This window comes from Columba livia, chromosome 26 (assembly GCF_036013475.1).
Source record: "Columba livia isolate bColLiv1 breed racing homer chromosome 26, bColLiv1.pat.W.v2, whole genome shotgun sequence".
Taxonomy (NCBI): Eukaryota; Metazoa; Chordata; class Aves; order Columbiformes; family Columbidae; genus Columba; species Columba livia.
The window spans coordinates 376248-389349 of NC_088627.1; the positions used below are offsets into that span (position 1 = coordinate 376248).

At 53.2% G+C, this 13102-nt stretch overlaps 1 long non-coding RNA gene across 4 annotated transcripts in view; it reads left to right on the forward strand.

The window, feature by feature from the left end:
* Positions 1–3088: 3088 nt before the first annotated feature.
* The window catches only part of LOC110364142 (uncharacterized), a 38205-nt gene continuing 28191 nt past the window's right edge, over positions 3089–13102 (forward strand). For 2 of the 4 annotated variants that reach the window (XR_010468117.1, XR_010468119.1), the window contains exons 1-2: positions 3099–3276; positions 5682–6330. This is a non-coding gene — a long non-coding RNA (uncharacterized LOC110364142). Of the gene's footprint in view, positions 3277–5681; positions 6331–13102 lie in introns of all 4 variants that reach the window. The other 2 variants (XR_010468115.1, XR_010468116.1) reach the window with 2 other exon arrangements.

Below are 13102 nucleotides of genomic sequence, written 5' to 3' on the forward strand. Positions count from 1 at the left end.
AGAAGGTCTCCCCTCAGGCTTGCAAGAGAAAAAAAGAAAATCAGCTCTTCAATTGAGCCATTTCTATGCAACCCAAATCCCCTGGGGAGAAAATATGAGGTAGTACTGATGTTGCTTCATTCATTTTTTGGAAAGAAGTATGTGGAGGGTCCCTGGTTGGGTGACCGTGGCACAGCCCGGCTCTGCGGCGCTGCCCCGGCGCTGCGGCGAGGGGCACGGGGAGCGGGGGCTCAGAGCCCGTCCGGGCTGGGCGGGGCGCCCGTGCCCCCCGGCCGCGCAGACACCGCCGCGCCAGGCCCTTCCCGTCCCGCCAGGGCGGCGCACGCGGGAAGGAGCCTCAATGGGACCGTAATCTACATGCTGGTAGTGTCACCTCTGAATGTTCCATCAAAAGGCTCAATGAGAAGAATTTGTATTTCGAAATAAATATTTCCTCACGGTGTGCAAAATATCTAATCATGTATTTATCCTTAAGTACTTCCAAAAGTCAACATAATTATTCCAGTCCCATTAAGTTTAATTTGCAGTAAATTATGCATTTAGCTTTAAGTTGAGGTTGCTGGTTAGAGTCAAGATAAAGCTCTTGCTATTTATAAAGCAATATTTCAGCGTGGATATAAAATACAAACAGTTGGACAAGAAAATCCTGCTCAGGAAGTTTGGAGAGAATTTCAAATAGGGAGGCTAACAAAAAAATCTGTAAAGTGTCTGCACACAGATGTTCAAGCACTTTCGGTCAACCCACACGAGCTCCCCAAGAGCTCTCAGGGCCTCGGCTGCCAGAAGAATTTTCTAGAAAATACGATGTTTTTCTCAGGACGCATGTTTTGAAATACAAATTAATCATTTAACTTTGCTCTTGGTGTTGTGTCTTTGAGGTTTAGGGGACAGGGAAGGTGTTCCCGCTGGAAGGGACAGAACAGCTTTTATTGGTGATTTGTCTGTGGTCTCAGATGTTCCTGCACGTTAACAGATAACTGATCATCCCCTCCCTGAGCAGTCCAAAACCCTTTGAGTCAATGGGAAACCTCCGATGGCCAATAACGGGTGCTCAGTCTGCCCTTCCACGGTAATGTAATGGTGCTGGAGTCGCATCTCTGAGTGCTGGAACCATGTCTCCGTGTGCTGGACCCACCTGTCCACGTGCTGGACCCACCTGTCCACGTGCTGGACCCATCTCTCCACGTGCTGGACCCATCTCTCCACGTGCTGGACCCATCTCTCCACGTGCTGGACCCATCTCTCCACGTGCTGAATCCACCTCTCCACGTGCTGGATCCTCTGCACTTCAAGGTCAATGGCCAAGTGACATTTTTCCATCCAGTCCCAGGAGGTGAAGAAGCCCACGGGAGGACTTTCAGTCCCAAAGCAGCCACGTTGCCGTTGGTGTGGAAGCTCCTGACGCTCCGCCGGGTGCCAGCGCTATTTTGTGAGTGAGCGTCGCCTCCCCGGCACAGGATGGACCATGAACTTCACTCCGCAGACCTGACCCCTCCAGAGCAGTGGGTGGGCTTGCAGGGCTGGCTTTGACCTTGACCGCGGTAGAGCAATCGTCCTCTAACGAAACGGCATGTGAGCACCTCAGGCTTTCACCATCCTTAAATGGATGGCGTTTAAAAACAAGGGGGAGTATGGAGCAGCTCGTCTCTCCTCGCTCCGTGGCACATTTAACGCAGCTTGAAGAGGGATCGGGCTCACCCGAGAGCCGCGTCCTCAGCTCGCTCGGCCCGGCCCCAGCCCCGCGAGCCGCGCTGCAGAAGGGCTGGGTGCAGCAGAGACGAAAAGCTGCATCCAAGGTCATGAAGCCGGTCAATGAAACAGCCAGGACTTAAACACGGAGCATTTTAGGTGATTTTCAGACTCGGTCACTTGTGCAATGCCGAGGTACACACTTACTATCGAATCATATTCCCCTTTTTAGTTTCTCTTTCCTGAGAGCTTTCGGAGACCATTAAGGGAAACAAGAGGTTTTTGCAAGGTTAAGAGACTCAGTGTCTAAAGTTACCATAAGGGTTTGCAGTAATTTACAGCTGTAGGCAGCGGGCGCGCTTCGTGGGGGAAGGGAAATGCAATTTAAGATAACAGAAATAAATAAGAAGCTGCAGCAGCTAACACTCTCTGATTTAATCCCCAGCCCATGAGAAAGATTTATTCTGTTATCTGACATTTTGATCACTCCAGGAATCCCACAGGTCAACACATATCTGCTGTTATTATCTCTGGGCTCTTTCCACCAAGATGCACAGGGAAGATTTGTTAAAGGAATTAAGCAAAGAGGGGTCCTGGGTGTCATAGATGGGACCCTGGAGACCTTTGTCATGGAGATAACCCAAGTGATGCTTCTGCACGGTGGCCCGTGGGTCGCTCTGTGCTGTGGGTGGGAGAGAAACCTCATGGGACGTGAGGAACGCTTGAACCTGAGAGTGAGACACTGGCCCAGGTTGCCCGGAGAGGCGGTGGGTGCCCAGTCCCTTCATGGAAGGGGAACCTCTCTGCTACGGGGCTGAGCCCACATGGAGGGTGCGGGTGGTGCCTTTGGCAGGGTGCACAGGCGGGTGGGCACGTTTTGCACACTCATGTGCAAAGAGGCCCCCGGGAAACAAACATTCGGTCACGAGTGGTGGACAAGCCCAGAACACAGCATGGAGGGACCACGTGAGACTGGCATTAGGGACCCAAAGGAACCAGAAACCCTCTGGTAAGTCCATCAGAGCTGGGAGGAGCTGCCCAGCCTGGCAGGAGGCTGAAGGTTAATTAAGTAATTAACCCTTGTTAGCAAGGGCAGGCACACCTCAGGTGTTCCACAGGTCACAGCAATGAGGGAGGGCAAGAGCTCAGGGCCAGGGAAGGTTCATATACAGACCCCTGGGAAACAAGGAGCTTTTGGGTTGGTGGAAGCTGGTGCCTCCACCCCAAGGTGGGTTCAGAACTGCCTGGTGGGAGATGGGTGCAGGATGGGGCTGCTGGGTCTGCATCAGGCTGGGGAAAGTGGCTCCTAAAGTGCAGAAGCACCAAGGGCTTATCTCCTGGGGTCAGCACAGCCCAGGGTTTGCTGTGTTCCTGTCCTGGGTCAGTGTCTGAACTGCAGAGCTGGAGGTTCAAGGTGGTTTTCTGGGAAGCTGCTGCATTTGGAGTCGCCATGGGAGGAGCTGGAGGGCCCTTCCGCGGGGCAGAGCCCCGTGCTGGCTGCGGGACACCAGCACGGTCACGGCGCTCCTCTGGGCCGCACGGCTTTGCTGCCCCACACGCTTCTTGGTTTAGATGCCAAAACCAAAGGTGAGTGGGAAACGTCCCTCTAAACCCATGAGAATGAGAAGCAGGTTAAAAGGCATCCAGAGGGACACCTGCAACGCGTTTCCATCCCCACGGTCCTCCCTTTCACCCTGCTTGGCCATGGGTGCCTCTTGTGCAACCTCGCATTCCCTCCCCAACATCTCACCTGCTCCCTGGGACCTTCCAGGAAACTCGGTTTTCTCTGCAAAGTCACCATTTCTCAGTGCTTTCCCTCTTTTACGTCACTGTCTAATAATTTCCCACTGCAGAGTGTGTGTTTTGCTGTTGGAGCTGCCTGGGAATGGCACCAAAAAGCCACGGGAAGCTCTCCTACGCAATCAGGCACGTAGCCACAGAGACATATGTGGAGGGAAACGCAGCCCATACCAATAAACAGCCAGAATGCAGATACACAAACAGACACAAATAAACAGCCTCACTCCCTCCAGTAAGCCTGAAACACATCCATGCAGGCAGAAGCAATACCAAACCTAGATGGAGGCACTCAGATACATAAAAATGCACGTGAACATATAGATTTTCCCCTTCCATGCAGCTATAGCAAGAGCAAATGTGAAGGTGGGGCATAAATGCATTAAGAAACCACACATGTGCTGCCCTCCAGACAGACAGTTTGGCAAAGCCCTCCCTTGGTTTCTCTGGCTGAAATGGAACATATTGCTGAGATCCAGAAGCTGAAGCTGTTGGCGAGCCCGTCCTTGCCCAGTCTCGCGGCTTCCAGAGGCGCCTCCGTGCAGGGGAAGGCTGGCTAATGACTGCAGACGGGCGGGCAGCAAACTGCTGGCCAAGGAGACGGTGTGAGATGGGTAGATGGAAGCTTAATTCGCAGCGCTGCATTAGTTGGCCAGAGGAAGCGGTTGAGGGCTGCATTTTTCTGTGCTCAAAATGCTGTTCTTCTCTTGACCCACGGTTTTTCCAGCACTAATTCGGTGACTCCGGGCAGCCCGGCCGGCCGCGGCCGCCGTGCCGGGGGAAGGTGTCTGCTCGGGCAACAGGAGGAGTGATTTTGCAAGGAAAACCTGCCAGGGTCTTGTCCCGGGACGAGATCCCGAGCGGGAGCTGAGCGGCTCCGGGCACTGCTGTGAGCTTGGGAGCTGGGACACCTGAGACCCCAAATGTGACTCGTTCCATAGGGAAAGGAGAGCGGAAACATTGTAAGTCTCTGGGAAGGAAGAGGTGAGGCCAGGAAGTGCTGCTGCTTTTTTTTCGTTCTGTAATTCTAAACCTTCCCCGTTGAGGAGCTCACAGAGCTTCATGTTGACATTGGCGCTTTGCACAGAGTGGGGTTTGCGTCAGACCACAAAATATTTCTCAACCAAAACAGAAACTACCATCAAAAGGGAACTAACACAACGCTGCGCAGTGTCGAAACCAGACGTTTTCGAGTTCTTTTTCCCTGGCCTTCCCCCTCCCCAAAAACCCAAACTGCTTTTGCAAAGCTCAGTGTGCTGCAAGGAGCTGCAAGGTCTGATTCCTACGGGGCTGGTGTCTGTGTGACCCGCTGTGTGTTACCCGCAAGCTTTTTGGGCTCTTCTGTGTCACCCGTGGCAGATGTGCCAACATCTGCATCCCCGTGGGCAGCAGGAATGGGGCTGGAGCGATGGCTGCAGGCGATGGCATCTGAGCCTTGACGTGGGGGGGACAACAGAAGGTCTTAATGAAGGTCTGAAAGAAACATCTTGTAAAGTTTGGAGCTGAGAAGCTGCAGTTTATTGGAACATGTTTGCTTGGCAGGGGCTGGCCGGGCCCCTGCTGCTGCTTTTACTGGAGCTCACCAGGCAGATTTCCACCCTGCCAGCCGCAGGAGCTTGTCCTGGAGGCGGCTCCGTCGATGAGCCCCAGCCGGGCTGGCGTCCCTCTGCACTGTGTCCTCCCTCCGGTCCCGGCTGGAGGTGGCTCATGTCATGGGACATCCCAGGTGCCCGCTGAGCCTCCTGGGATGGTGACAGTGCAGGGACCATCCCGGCCGGGTGCCCATCCTGGAGCAAAGCACTGGTGGTGCTGGTGGGGAACAGTCCCAAGCTCCTGGGACCCTCCTCTGGCCACAGTAACGGGCAGACACCCGCCAGCACCCGGCCGCGCGCAGAGCACCCGCGCCGGTACTGCACACCCTGCGGTTTTGGCAGCGGTGCGGTGGCAGAGCAGGGAGCACTTAAAACCTTTATAAGATCAGGGCTAATCCTGCTCCCACCAGAGCTGTCCCGGGTGCGCTTTCCTTTCCATTGCGACCATTTGCTTCTTTTGAAGCTTGATAAAAATTTCCTTTCCCCCACTGTCTCTCCCTTGCGTTCCCCCTCCCTGACAAAATCCTGCAACAACCGAAACATCTGCAGTAGCACCTCTGCCCACCCCAAAAGCACCTTCTGTTTTCTCTTTTCCTGGCACAGCTGCACTTTCCGAGGTGGCTGTTTGGAGACGAGCGGGGGCGGCGAAGGGAACTTGTGCCGACCTGCCTGTGCCACATCTGTGCCCCAGCTCCCGCAGCTGGTTGTGCCGGTGCCTCCGTGAACAACTGTGCACAGGGGATCAACTGCTCTGGTCACCAGGGTAATCAGCCTCCTTTGTTTAATGTTTGCTGGGAGACAGGTCCCTCTTAATCTATTACGGTGTCATTAAAAGGGAAAATGTTTGCTCTGTAGGGCCTCAAATGGCCTTTTTAAACCACAGTAAAAATGTAATTACTAGCTCACTTAGGAATTTAACCTTTTCTTGATGCTAACATGCACAGATTTGTGTCCACAAAAGTCGGAGCAGTCAACGAGCTGCGGGATCCAGTTTTGCCTGTAATTTTGACCACTTTATAATGAAGTGTTGAAGAGAGACTCATTTTGTAGCATGACTGGAAGGGGAAAGCCTGAAAGGACCAGCACGTGTGCGGAAACCACCCAGCCCTGTGAGATGGTCCACGGTGACAGTTAGGGTCCTGTGACCCTGGGGGAGCAGATGGGCACCCCACGGGGGAGCAGATGGACACCCCACGGGGGAGCAGATGGACACCCCACGGGGGAGCAGCAGCACAAGGAGGAGAAGAGAAAGGTACGCTACTGTCCTTGATGTTTCTTGCACTACTCCCTGTAGTTTATTTCTTCATGGTTTGTTTCATATCTGTATTTCAAGCTCTTTGTCCAGGACAATTGAGATATCTTCTTTGACCTGTGCTAAATGTTTCCGCTGCCGTTGCTGTGAGTCACCTCAGAGGTGGCTGCATTTTGTGGCTGGGAAAAGTGCTTTGTGCACCGATAGACTTTGCAGATGCCTTTGGCCACCTTTTGGAGAGGCCTTTGGCCACCTTCCCTCTTTCTCCCGTGGAGGTGGCGGTGCCGGGCTGCCTGGGCAGCGTGGGACACGCAGCAGCAGGGACCAGCTGCCCTCCTGAGCATGGTCAGGTAGTTATAAGAGTGGCTGTAGGAGCAACCAGAAGGTGCAGGAAGCGGGGCAATGCTCCCCCCTCCTCTGCCTTGGCCCTGCTCAGCACAGGTTGGTGCAGAAGTGGTGAGGGGGTCGTGAGGGGGTCACAGGCGTGTGGATCCAGCGTTAGCATGTCCCTTTGCTCTTTCTTGTGAGCTGACAGTAGTTCTAGCTCCACCTATTGTTACACATTCCGATGTGGTTGGATTACATTTAAAACCGTAAGTGGGTACTGATGAAAGTTCCTGCGTGTCTAACGAGGAATGTGGCACAAGTCTGCAGCTGTCGGCCTTTCCCGATAACCCAGGGAGGGCGAACGCTGCTGGAGAGGGATGCTGCCTTTTGGGAAAGCTTTAGCTCTTCAGGCTGAACCCTCATGTGCAGCCAGTTGTTTTCCAGTCCCACCAGTTGCTTTGTTGCCCTCCAGGGTCCTGTTTGTGTTTGAACTGCTGCAGGTGGGGTGGTTTCATCCTGTGACATTTGCGGACAGTCCTCTCAGTCAGGCTATGGGCGCAGACCACAGCTCTCGCTGAGCCCCTTCCCCACCTTTTCCAGTGACAAAGATGTCCCAGCCGGGCAAACCAAGGGCCTGATCCTGCCTGGCCCTGAGCCCTGGATCCCGCCTGGTTTGTGGGAGCCCCGATCCCTGGGGCAGAGCTGGGGGCGCGTTTCCCGCACCCCATCCCCGGTGCTCTCAGACCTTCCCGGAGGGCAGACGTGCAGGGCAGGCAGCTCTGCCTGTCAGACCTACAGCATCCCACGAGCATCTCGCTCCCTGCTGAGAGCATTTAATTACCTTTAATTACCCCTGAGTTCTTTTTAATCGCTCCCCAATAACGTATCCTGATTAGGGAAGGAGGAACGTGCTCTGTTACAGTTACAACACCCTGAACTTTTCTCCCCTGAGTTCAGAAGAGATTAATTTTCATGTAGGATTATGTGGGTTTCTGTGTCTCCCACCCGGGCAGGGGTTGCTGGGAGCGTCTCTTCGGTCACAGCCTCAGCGGGGGTGCTTGTTATTCCAGTTTATGGGCAAAAGGGAGACTGGGGAGAAGACAGAGATGGGCTATCAGACATGCTGCCCCAGGCTGGGGACAGCTCTGGGGCTGCCACAGGATCCGTCACTCCCTAGTTCCATCCTGCCCTGGTCCCTCTGGGTCCTTGGCCAGGGTCCTTGTGCCCTCTCAGGCACTCTGCTCTGCTGCTGTGGTGTTTCTCATTTCTCTTCATACCTTAACATACCAGGATGAAATTAAACTGCATCAAATTTCAGCTGTCAGGAAGGGGGAAAAACAAATTAATGGCAAAGTCTGTTAGACCATGGAATCACCTTCCAGGGGAAATGGTGGTAGTGTTGTTACTTCAGTCATTTACATCTGGGCTGGACAGAAACACCAGGGATGAGAAATACTGTGAGAAATGCTGTAAATATTCAAGCACCTGCGGGATAAGGGGCTCCTGCGCTGGAAAACGTCTGACCTTGACTTGCTTCTCGTCTATCCCAAGATGTAGGGGCGCTCTTACAAGTGGGAAATCCACTTCTAACAAGGGTCTGTTCTGTAATGAGAAGGTGAGACTGCTTAGACTCTCAGGTACCACGATGTTTAAAGGAAACCAAACTGATTGGGTCTGTCAGCTTGCCTGCAGGTTACCCAGGCTTGGTAGTATTCAGCCTTTATTTTTATTGAAAATCAACAGTTAGAAATTGGAGCTTGTTTTTAGTCACTGACGTCTATTGCCGATATAATGCGTAGTCGCTTTCTTCTCTTTGAGCTGTGCAAACACAGCTTTTGTGTTGCTCCCCGTGGCACCCGTCCTTGGCGTTTCGGAGAGGTGAGGTCTGCTCCCTGGGGCTGCAGATGCGCGGGGAAGGTTGGGAAGAGGACGCTCGTGTGCGCAGGAGGGGCTGGAGGCTCAGACCGGCTCCCCGGCTCCTTCTGTCCAGGCCGAGCGCGACTCAGCCCAACCAAACACAGCCCGGCAAACGCTGCTGCAGTTGAGCCCCCACCGCACTAATCATCCTATCCGTTTCCCAGATGTAGTGGTTTGCATCTCGGTGTTTATTAGGATTTAATGGCTATTGACTCGTTAATATTTAAACGTCAGCACACGATGCCGTCTCTGCAGTTTGCTCTCCAAAGTGGAGATGCCCCAGGACTTGCTGCTGTTCTCACTCCAGGACCTTAAAATACCAGGGTGGTCCCCAAGACACCCAAGCAGCAAGATATGGGGATCTGTGTATAGCCACTGGGTTTAATCCTGGCTCTGATTCCCAGGCTAGGGATGGCTATGGAGGTCGCTAGGATTTTTCTGCCCCTCTGAACAGCTCCTTCAGATTGCCCTCAGCCCAGCCCATGGTGTTTGGAAGAAGCTCCTCTTTGATTTCCATCTTTACCATTGCTCTCCGCCTCCTTTCCAGACACACCGGTGCTGCTGTTGCTTTAGCAGGGATGCAGACAAAAAGGTTCCAAGCCTCACTGCCTGTTGAGCTGGGATGTTTGGAAATGAGAAAGCAGGAATAAATCCCTCCTTCCAAGACTGCACCATTTCCTCACCAAGCAAATCAAAGCCAATCAGCCACTGGGTGTTTATTGGAGGTGCTGGTCCCACTGTCCTGCACCCACATCTCCTCCTGTGTGGTGCTGCTCCCAGTTCACACCAGTGCCAAGCTGGTGCTCAGGCTGCACCTCCAGCACGGATCCTCAACAAGAAACGGCTTCAATGTGCAGATGTGCAGGCGCCGGGGGGAGAGACCCCCTGCCATCCGCCCCGGGCGTGCGGAGAGGGGAACGGGTTCAGCACAACCAGCGTGAAATCCATTTCCAGGGATGGCGATTAGTGGTAATAGCGCCTGAAATCAATAAAAGCACCAACGGATCCATTTTTAACAAGCTGCACACAGAAGGTGAATGCAACTTGCAGAGATTAATAGAGCAGGTAAGTGTGCTCTTCAGAGAGGTGACAGGGGAAGCTGCATTAACAAAAGAGCCGGTACGAGGCCAATTTGGGCAGTGGAGAGAGCTTTCCAGCTGAAGAAAGCTGGTGAAGCAGAGGTCAGCAAACTTTCCAGAGGTACTTCGGCCTAGGAGTGGAACAGCCCCATCAATATTCTTAGGCAAAAGTGTGTGAGCCCTTGAGAGCTCTGAGGAATGGCTAAACGTCTGAGCAATTCAAAGGTGATGGAATTGGGAGAGTACATCTTACACCGGGGTGAGCAATGAGGCTTTGTCCAGCTTGAGCGAGGCAGGAGCGCGGGGCGCTGGGGTCTCTGCCAGCAAGAACCTCTCCGGTCTGGTATCTGCTGGTGTCCCCAGGGCAGGCAGCCTTGTCCTGAGATTTCTGGGAGTTCTGGAGCCACATTATTGCAACCAGGCTCATGTTCCTTGGAGTGCAGGACCTCAGTGTGTGGGAGATGATGTAGATGAGAGCAGAACATGGAGACAAAAGCCAGGAGGCACAAACCTCTCTGAAGAAATAGTTGTTGATTGGTGCAGTTCAAGTCAGCGAGGAAATTCTGCTGTCAGCTCCGCGCCCTTGGGAACCCTCCGTTGCTTCTGTGGTTTTCAGGCGTTGGTGTCATCAGGCCTGTAGGAGAGACAGGGCTGATGTGGTTAGGAGGCAGCTCACCTCTTGGCCTGCTCTTGGCGGGCTTTGAGCAAATCAGACGCTCAAATTGGGTTGATGTGGCAGTGCGGGCATGGAAATTGTTCTCCAATATGAGATTTCATTTGGTCTTTCTGCTTTTCCTCCTCTTTTCCCAATTTATTTTCCTTTGTACTGAGTATATAACTTTTCTTGGGACTGATAGTTAACACGTCAGCCCCACCAAGGGAGAGTCAATTTTCCTTCCAACTCCATTAAAAAAAGCTTGTAATAAAACCTGAAAAGGATGGATGACAGGGCTAGTTAGTAACATTAAATTAATTAGATATGGGAAGATGAGTCGAGAGGGTTCCTTAATGCAGTTTAGTTTTATGGATTGTTATTGCCGGGTTCTCCTCGTTGATCAGAAGAGATGTCCTTCAACGTGCGCCCAGAGGAACGGACGCGCCGGGCACCGTGGCCGGGTGGTGTCTTCTGGCACTGCCTGAGCCGCATAACAATACACGAGGAGCAGAGGCCGTGGGTCTATGGATGCTCAGCGTTACACCTCCTGTTGTGTCTGAAGATGGTGAACGACTAAAATGAAATTCCTGCTGCTGGAAACCAAAACAGATATTTGTGGGTGTGAGAAGCAGGCTTGGGAGAAAGCAAGACAGCAGAAGAGAGGAGGCAGCGTCCTAGTGCATTAGGTAAACCCTAAACCCACGAGTAAGGCAATAATGTGTCCTGGAGAGCTGCCAGACATGAGTTAAGGAAAAGAACAGCACAGAAGATACGGCTTGAGAGAGCTCGGCCAGGCTGTCCTCAGCCGGAGCGGCGTCCAGCAGAGCCACCAGCACCACAGCGCTGGTGCGGGACTAAACTAAACTAAACTAACTAAAACCTGGCCAGATTTTTGGGTTTTCCGGCCTTTCTGTAGGCGACCTTGCGCAGGGCAGCCCCGAGAAGTCCGTGTTCTCCCCACGGTGATCTGGCCAGACGCACCATGCAGGGCGCACAGACCGGAGCTGACTGGGTCCCCTCGGGGCGCACAGACTGGAGCTGACTGGGTCCCCTCGGGGCGCACAGACCGGAGCTGACTGGGTCCCCTCAGGGCGCACAGACCGGAGCTGACTGGGTCCCCTCGGGGCGCACAGACTGGAGCTGACTGGGTCCCCTCAGGGTGCACAGACCGGAGCTGACTGGGTCCCCTCAGGGCGCACAGACTGGAGCTGACTGGGTCCCCTCGGGGCGCACAGACTGGAGCTGACTGGGTCCCCTCAGGGTGCACAGACCGGAGCTGACTGGGTCCCCTCGGGGCGCACAGACTGGAGCTGACTGGGTCCCCTCGGGGCGCACAGACCGGAGCTGAGTCCAGCTGGAAATGCGATTGCTGCTCCTGAGCGGGGGAAACTGCAGAAGATAATGTGAAATATCCTTGTGCCACATACACTTTATTTTGAGGAGGAGGCAATAACCCTGCATCCCCAAATGAAATATTGAATTTTAAGGGAGATGCAAACAAGTACAAATGAAAAATGTCTCTGATAATAAAGCAAGCATTTGCTAAAATTAAAATGGAATGCATTACTGTCCAGGCCGGAGACAGAAATGTCAGCAGAGCTATGAAACGGGAAGCTGACTACTTATGTGACCAGATACATTTATTGTTTTCTTTCTGTTAATGCCAGTGGCAGCATTAGAGGAAAAAAACCTCAAATTGCCTGACAACACTTTAGAAGTGAATTAAGTCCCATCCTTGCAGAAGCCTCCTTAGCTTCTGTCTGAGCAGTAATGGAGATTTGAATGGAATCGCATCCAGCAGGACAGGGATGGGGAGAGAGGAATTAATTTTGCTGAGCAGAAATAATATAGATAATATAATAATCATTAAAAGGACAAGTGAAATTGGTCTGGCCCTCAAAGCAATCAATATGGCCCATTATCCAGTTGAATTGGCATTTGATGGGAATGGCTCGTTATTGTATTGGATGTGTCTGTGTTTCACATAATCAACTAATTCAGAGCCAGAGGTGCATTAATATCAGGCCATGTGCGTTTGCAGGGAGTTTGTGGCAGTTTAGCAAAGTGTTTATGTGCTGATCTGAAGGCACGAGAGCTCGAGCATCCTGGAGGAGTCGCTGCGTGTCCCTGCGCTGTGGAGGCTCCGACCACAGCGACCCCATCCAGAGCCTGGCGAGCTGATGAGAAGCATCCGACGTGGCTTTGGGCCAGGGCTGGCGTGTAGGTACTGCTCTGTGACATGAGCGCCAACAGCAGGGACGTAAATGCCGGATGTGGTGTGTGTGCCGGGGCAGATGTTCTTGTGGCAGTTCAGACCTGGCCAGACGGCAGAAAAGTTGCTCGGGGGGAACTGCCAGTGTGTTTTACACCACCCGGGGCTCAGTTAGTGGGGCAGAGAAGGCTCTAGAAATGTGGTATTGCCTACATGGATCATTAGGGCGCAGGTCCTGCAGCTCTCCAGCATCTCTGTGAGGCTGGAAAAGTGACACCAACTTGCATTTGTTCTTGTAAAAGCTTCACGATAGTTTTCTACATTGCAGAATCTAAGTCTGGGGGGCATAACCCCTGAAACACCCACCTCCCACACGGTTTACCTGGAAAAGGACTGGCATCCTCTTGCAGAACCCCTGCGTGCTCTCTCACCTGCTGGGATCCCGCAGCCAGGGCTGCAGGAGGACTACGGGATGGCAGAGGGATGCTGAAGCGTCTGGCCATGCTGGGGGAGGCTGCTCCCTGGGGAAAGACCCCGTGTCTTGGTGCACGGAGCACAAGTGTGATGGGGCGCCTGAGGGAC